The sequence below is a fragment of the Leptonychotes weddellii genome, chromosome X (assembly GCF_054177405.1).
Source record: "Leptonychotes weddellii isolate Sample4059 chromosome X, ASM5417740v2, whole genome shotgun sequence".
NCBI lineage: Eukaryota > Metazoa > Chordata > Mammalia > Carnivora > Phocidae > Leptonychotes > Leptonychotes weddellii.
The window spans coordinates 56,219,128-56,226,077 of NC_138385.1; the positions used below are offsets into that span (position 1 = coordinate 56,219,128).

At 41.4% G+C, this 6,950-nt stretch overlaps 1 pseudogene; it reads right to left on the reverse strand.

Annotated features, from left to right (window-relative positions):
• Positions 1–3,062: 3,062 nt before the first annotated feature.
• LOC102728824 (cytochrome c oxidase subunit 8A, mitochondrial pseudogene) lies at positions 3,063–3,272 on the reverse strand (annotated as a pseudogene).
• Positions 3,273–6,950: the final 3,678 nt, after the last annotated feature.

Below are 6,950 nucleotides of genomic sequence, written 5' to 3' on the forward strand. Positions count from 1 at the left end.
GAGGGAGAAGCAGGGTCCCCACTGAGAATTGAGGGGCTCAATCCCAGAACCCTGGGATTGCAACCTGAGCCGAAGGGAGACACTTAACCAACTGAGCCATCCAGGTGCCCTGCAAATAACGTCACTTCTAAATGAAATCTGGAGAAGGAATGGGGAGGAGAGAAAACAGAAGAAAAGGAGAATGGGTTTGGAATATGTTTGTCTTTCTTCTCAGATTGATCTTTTTCTGATGAAGAGAAAAATTGCTATTCAAGTCAGCTCCCACATAGGGCTAGATATTTGGGATTTTGAAATGGGGGAAAGTAAGGGATGAGAAAAGATAAGAAAGAAAAGAGGAGTGAGTGAAGATAAGGAGTGAGTGTGGATACAGGTGTGGGAAGTTAGTAGGGTAAAATGATAGGAGCAAGTGCTGAAGTAAATGTCCAAGAGTAGGAGGGGAGGTGTGGAGGAAGGAGGGAGAAGTGTTGAGGAAGGAGCTCTAAAGTTTTAATCCAAGAGCAAGTTCTGTACATTTGAGCCACTGTAGCTCAGAAGTACGTGTGTTCATGTGTGTGTGTGTGAGAGAGAGACAGACAGACAGACAGACAGACCAGACAGACGAGCCAGAGACAGAGATAGAGAGAGTTTAAAGGCTGGCATCCCAGAATTCAGAGGTGCTCACTGGCACACTCAGGAATGAATCTTTATTCAGACATTTTCTCAAGAAGTAAAACAAGAGAAAATGAGTTAGATGAGTCTGCAAGGTTTTTTTTTTTTTAAGATTTATTTATTTGAGAGAAAGAGTGTGTGCGAGTGGGGGGAGGGGCAGAGGGAGAGGGAGAGAGAGAGGGAATCTCAAGCAGATTCCTCACTGAGTGCAGTGTCTGATGCAGGGCCCAAACCCATGACCCTGAGATCATGACCCTAGCCAAAACCAAGAGTCAAATGCCCAACTGACTGAGCCATCCAGGTGCCCTGAGTCTGCAGTTTTTGATTAGAGATTTCCACTTTGGATTTGTCTCAAAAACTTCCAAAATGATATAAACCTGATCAAAGAATTAGTGGTGGAAAATATTCCATTTGTAAATGTAGCCATAACTTTCTAGAGAGGAAGTTGTTTAGTGTTTGTTCAGACCAGCAACTACCTCCATACCCCTCAGCCAAGGAATTTAGAGACGGAGAGTAGGCAAGAACATGCAATATGGACCTGTCAGGTATTTTTCTTCCTTAATGCAGTAAGGATAACTTGGCTTTGTCTTAGATTTTCTTCTCCCTACATTCCTACCCAGGATACCCCTACCTTCAGCTCTACAATTCCAACTCAGACATCTGGACAACATTGCCTATAAGAACTTCAGGCCAGAATCATGCTGCTCCAGGGGCATCTCTCTGGAGCCCAACCGTATTTCATTTTACTTCTCTCCTTCACGTTCTTTTACATATGCAGGAGAACAGTAATGTTGTCATCTTCCCTGAGCAAATCAATTGTTCCCTCTCCTGGGCTGATGGGTTTGTCTGTGTCTACCCTGTCACTGACTATGAGAACTATGACCTCATGTGCCCCCTGTTTCAGAACAGTCACTTGATCAATCTGAGCCCCAACATCCCTACGTTGACTGGTAGCCAACAGGAGTGACATGCTGTGGAATCCCAGAAGGGATTATGTAGCTTCCCAGTGACCTGGATAGTATTTACTCCAAGCTCTCTGGCAGAGAGTATGTTTGATACTTCCCAGAAGCTATGTCAGGAGGTTCACCACAGGCATATTTAGCCTGGCTGACGGGGCCAACAACAACACTTGGGTCAGTGGGAGGTGGCAGCACTAACAGTTTGTGAAGAGCAGCAATGGGGGCAATGGGGAAAAACACAGGAGGAGGCTCCTTTCTCACACCAAGTCCACCAACATACACACAGGCCCTGACCTCTAAGAGCAGGGCATTTATTATCCATACCTGAAAAGTCAGAAATGGTGAGCTGAGAATTAGAGCATTTTTCTTTCTCTTCCTCTGTTACTAAACTTTCTAAGTTTATGGTTTTCTGTTCTTATTGGTTATTTCTTATGGAAGCAGAAACCCTCTGAGAGGATCCATCCCTTCATACCTCCTGATGCCTTTCCATCAGACTACATCTTCCTTTGGCTTGGAAAGGGTAGAATTGGGTCCCCTGAAATTGTCACTATTGCTCAGTACTTTAGGGAACCCCCCAGTTGTGGCTGCTCTTTAGGTCTTCTTTTCTCTTTTCCAAATTATTCATTTATTTCTTAAGTCAAAGGTATGACCTTACTTCTGAGATTTCATTTGATTTCATCTCTTCCTTTCCTCAAGATGATCCCAAGGGTCTCCTTTCCAAAACTGGTAAACAACTCAGCATCATGGTCTAGTGGTTCTGAAGTCATATTTTCCCCATTCCCCCCAAAGCCCTGTTGTGTTTTCTTGCTTCTGTTTCTTAGCTGTTTTTCTCCTGCCTATCACTCCTCCCAGTTTAAGTTCCCTGGGATATGCATGATAAAATGAAGAGGGAATCTAGATGCAAGGCAGAATATTGCTATCATTCTTTAGCCTGGTATCAGCTAAATTTCTGTAAGCGTGTGTATATGTGTGCATTTATGAAGGGTAGTATTTGGCTCTTAAATTTTGATATTTTCCCAAATAAGTGGATGCAAGAAGAGGAACCATTAAATGGCAAATATATCTTGTTTTTCAATAAAATACATTATAGCTTTACCACTATCTTAGTGAGTCTGTCAGTTTGACTGAAATGCTATTTTTATGGAAACTCATACAATTTTCATTACTGATAAGAAATAAGAAGGGAAAGATGCTGAATAGGGTCCATCTGTTTATATTTTTCAAGGTTTGAATAGACTTTATTGTCACAAGGAGGATCCTACCAAGCAGGGCCTTATAAACCAATATATGTAGTTCCAGGATGTCACCATGGAGAAATCAAGAGGTCATGATCGCAGAAGAGGTCACTATAATGGAAGGACATGATCCAGGGAAGTCCGGCCAAGAATGCAGCAGACATGATCAGGACAGGCCAGAAGTGGTCAGGTTACAGGGTGAGGGACAGGACAGCACCCTTCACTCCCACTTCTTGTAGCTCTCCAGATGTGACAGGACCCAGCCCGATGGCAGGAGGAAACAGAGGAAGCAAGAAGTGAGCCCAATGGCAACATCCATGGTCCTGAGCTGCTCCCGTGGTGGCTAGGAATGGATCTAGGCACACAGCACCAGGAGCCTCCAGGCTAGGCCTGTCAGGTCCCTCAGCAGCAGCGGCGTCAGTACAGACATGACCACACAGAATAACTGCAGACACTGGCCACAGGAGCCCAAGATTGGGAACCATTTCTTTATTAAAGAGTTCCCACTTTGTGCCAGCCATTGGAACTGGAGCCAATGATACATTCAAATATGAATAAGCCATGGCTCCTGCTTTCAAAGACACAGCACTGTAAGCATCCTAGAGATAATGCTATTTAAAAATTTTTTAAAGATTTATTTATTATTTGAGGAGGGGCGGGGCAGAGGGAGGGAGAGAATCCTGAAGAAGACTCCCTGCTGAGCACAGAGCCCAAGGCAGAGCTTGATACCAGGACCCTGAGATCATGAACTGAACAAAAATCAAGAGTTGGCTGCTCAACTGACTGAGCCACCCAAGTGTCCTAACTAGAAATAATTTTTAAAATGCTAGAAGAGTCAAGAGAAGGAAACAATTACTCATGATGTGATCGTCAGAGAATGCTACAAGGAGAAGTAAGACTTGAATTGGACTTTATATTCAAGTGAGCACATTTCATGTAAAAGCATTGAAATAGAAAGATGCAAGGTTTGGCTGAAGTAGAAAGCACATATATGTGAAAAGTGGGAGATAAGTGAAAAAGGTGGAAAGAGCATAAGCTGGAAACTCAGAGCCCCAAGGCCTGTCTTATTCATGGTGCTGGTCCTTAATTGGACAAGCTCTAAAGCTCCCAGGGTCATTACCATAAAACTTTGTCCAGCTCAGATAAGTGACAGAAACTGTAGTCTTTGGCATGAGCTCAGTGAGTGGAATATATAAGGGTAAGCAGAGGGTAAGGAAGAAGAGTATTTGCATAGAAGAGGGCATCTGATCTGGGGCTAGTTAATAAATGCATTGGAACCTAGGGTCCTGAAAGCTAGAATGAAGGCAGGGGGTTAGAAGCAAAAGAAACATGAACTTTCTCAGTACCACACAGAAATGCAAGCAGCAAAGAAGATAGTGTAAGGGGAAATAGGAAAACCGCTGTTCTGGCTTTGCTAGAATTTGCTGCAGGACCCTGGGAAGGCCACTGCTTCCGTCTTGGCTTTGGTTTCCCCATCTGTGAAACGAAAAAGTTTATTCAGTAATCATTAAAATACCTTCCAGTTTTGACATTGTATGTTGGGTAGTTGGAGACCACCTGTCTACAATGGGAGTATAGGAGTGGGACAGAGCAGCCCAGATAGCCCTGGTGCCTGCCTTAAATCCATTTTGTAGAGGACAAAGCCTTCCATCCATTATCGTATAAAGATAATGTCAGAAAAATCTTTCCTGAAACTCTGAAGAGAGGGATAAGTCCAGAACATTGCTGCTTGTGTGGCTCAGTGGGCAGGGAGCACCACAGGGAGGCCCAGAAATGAAAGTGTCTGTGCATGTAAATCAAACATCAAGTTAACAGTCTACCTTGGTCCCTTTTGTGATCCAATCAATCCCTCTACTGGTTATAGCAAGTCAATGAAGGGTTATCTGACTCCAACATGATTCCCAGAGCCAGGTGGTTGTGGCATACAACATCCTGTATCACAGGGTCAGCCCAAATATGGGAAGAATAGGCAGCCACATATACACACCTATATCTGGAATTCCACCTCAATCAGGTTTTGCCAAAATGCAAATATTTTGGGGGCGCCTGCCTGACTCAGTCGGTAGAGTATGCGACTCTTGATCTCAGGGTCATGAGTTCAAGCCCCATGTTGGGTTAGAGCTTAATTTAAAAAAAAAGTTACAAAATGCAAATATTTTATCTGAGAGTGGTAGGCAAACTTATTAACTCATGATTAGTCATCAAAATCTTAGCTCTATTCAAATTCTCTGATTTGGCTTGAGGAAATGGTGTGGAACTGGTGGGTACAATTTAATAGAGGAGTTGGGCTGAAGAAATGTCTGAAAGGCTCTGGAACGTGGGACATTGGCTGGGTTGGACAGTATGCCAGAGTGCAAAATGGCATGAGGGAGGGGAGGGACTCCCCCGTAAAAAAGGGAAGCATTTATTTTTTTTTTGCATAACATTATAGTTAATTTTATAGAGTGTCTTTCCAGCTGAGCTGTGAGTAACTTGAGGTTCTAATATGTTCATGGTTATTTCCACCAAGTGTCTAATCTGTTATCTCCAATTGCTGCTACTGAATTAGGAGATAAGCTTCTAAGATTCAGTCATGAATGCCTTTCATGGACAAAGGAGCTTGTACTTTATCTTGTAAGCAGGCTTAGAAATGGCTTCTTCCCTTTCTAGGGGTGCTTATTACTGTCTCCTCTCTGTCGGATTTTAACTTCCTGAGACCTCTTCATTAATCTATGATCTGAATAGAGATATTAAGAGTAGGACTAGAAAGGAGAGGATGACCACAAGAACAGTTAACAGCTTCCTACCTTGTCTACTTCCAATCAGTCCATCTTTTAAAAATATATAGTATATATTTATTTACTTATTTTTAAAATTCCACTGTAGGGTGTTATACGCAACTGTTGAATTATTGAACATTACATCTGAAACTAATGATGTACTATATGCTGGCTAATTGAATGTAAATAAAAAATTCCAGATAATTAATATATGGTGTTTTAATAGTTTCAAGTGAACAATATAGTGATTTAACAGTTCCATACATTATTCAGTGCTCATCAATGATAACTATACTGTTAATCCCCTTCACCTCTTTCACCCCCCCCCACTTCTCCTCTGGCAACCACTAGTTTGATCTCTGTATTTAAGAGTCTGTTTTTTTGTTTGTCTTTTTTTCTTTGTTCATTTGTTTTGTTTCTTAAATTCCACATATGAGTGAAATCATATGGCATTTGTCTTTCTCTGACTTATTTCATTTAGCATTATAACCTCTAGATCCATCCATGTTGTTGCAAATGGCAAGATTTCATTTTTTCATGGCTAAGTAATATTCCTGTGTGTGTGTGTGTGTGTGTGTGTGTGTTTATCACATCTTCTTTTCCCATTCTTCTATCAATGGACCCTTGAGTTGCTTCCATAAATTGGCTATTGTAAATAATGCTGCAATAAACATAGGGGTGCATATATCTTTTCAAATTAGTGTTTTTGTTTTCTTTGGGTAAATACCCAGTAGTGGAATTACTGGGTCATATAGTAATTCTAATTTTAATTTTTTGAGAAACCTCTATGCTGTTTTCCACAGTGGCTGCACCAGTTTGCATTCCCACCAATAGTGCATGAGGGTTCCCTTTTCTCCACATCCTTCCAGCAGTTGTTGTTTCTTGTATTTTTTATTTTACCTGTTCTGACAGGTGTGAGGTCATATTGCATTGTGGTTTTGATTTGTGTGTCCCTGATGGTGAGTGATGCTGAGCATCTTTTCATGTGTCTATTGGCCATCTGTATGTCTTCTTTGCAGAAATGTGTGTTCATGTCTTCTTCCCATTTTTAGTTGGATTATTTGTTTTTTTGGTTTTGAGTTGTATAAGTTCTTTATATATTTTGGGTATTGACCCATTATTGGATATAATCAGTCCATCTTGCCAGAAATGTCAGATTATTCACCCCAAGCACTGAAATCTGTTGATAAAAAAAACCCTCTTCTATACTTTTCCAATGCCTTCAGAATAAAGTTCATCACCAATTTCCAATAAAAGTTTTCAGGAAATGGGGAATAGAGGGGAACTTTCTCAACTTGATAAAAAAAATCTACAAAAACACCTATAGATGACATTATACTTAATGGTAT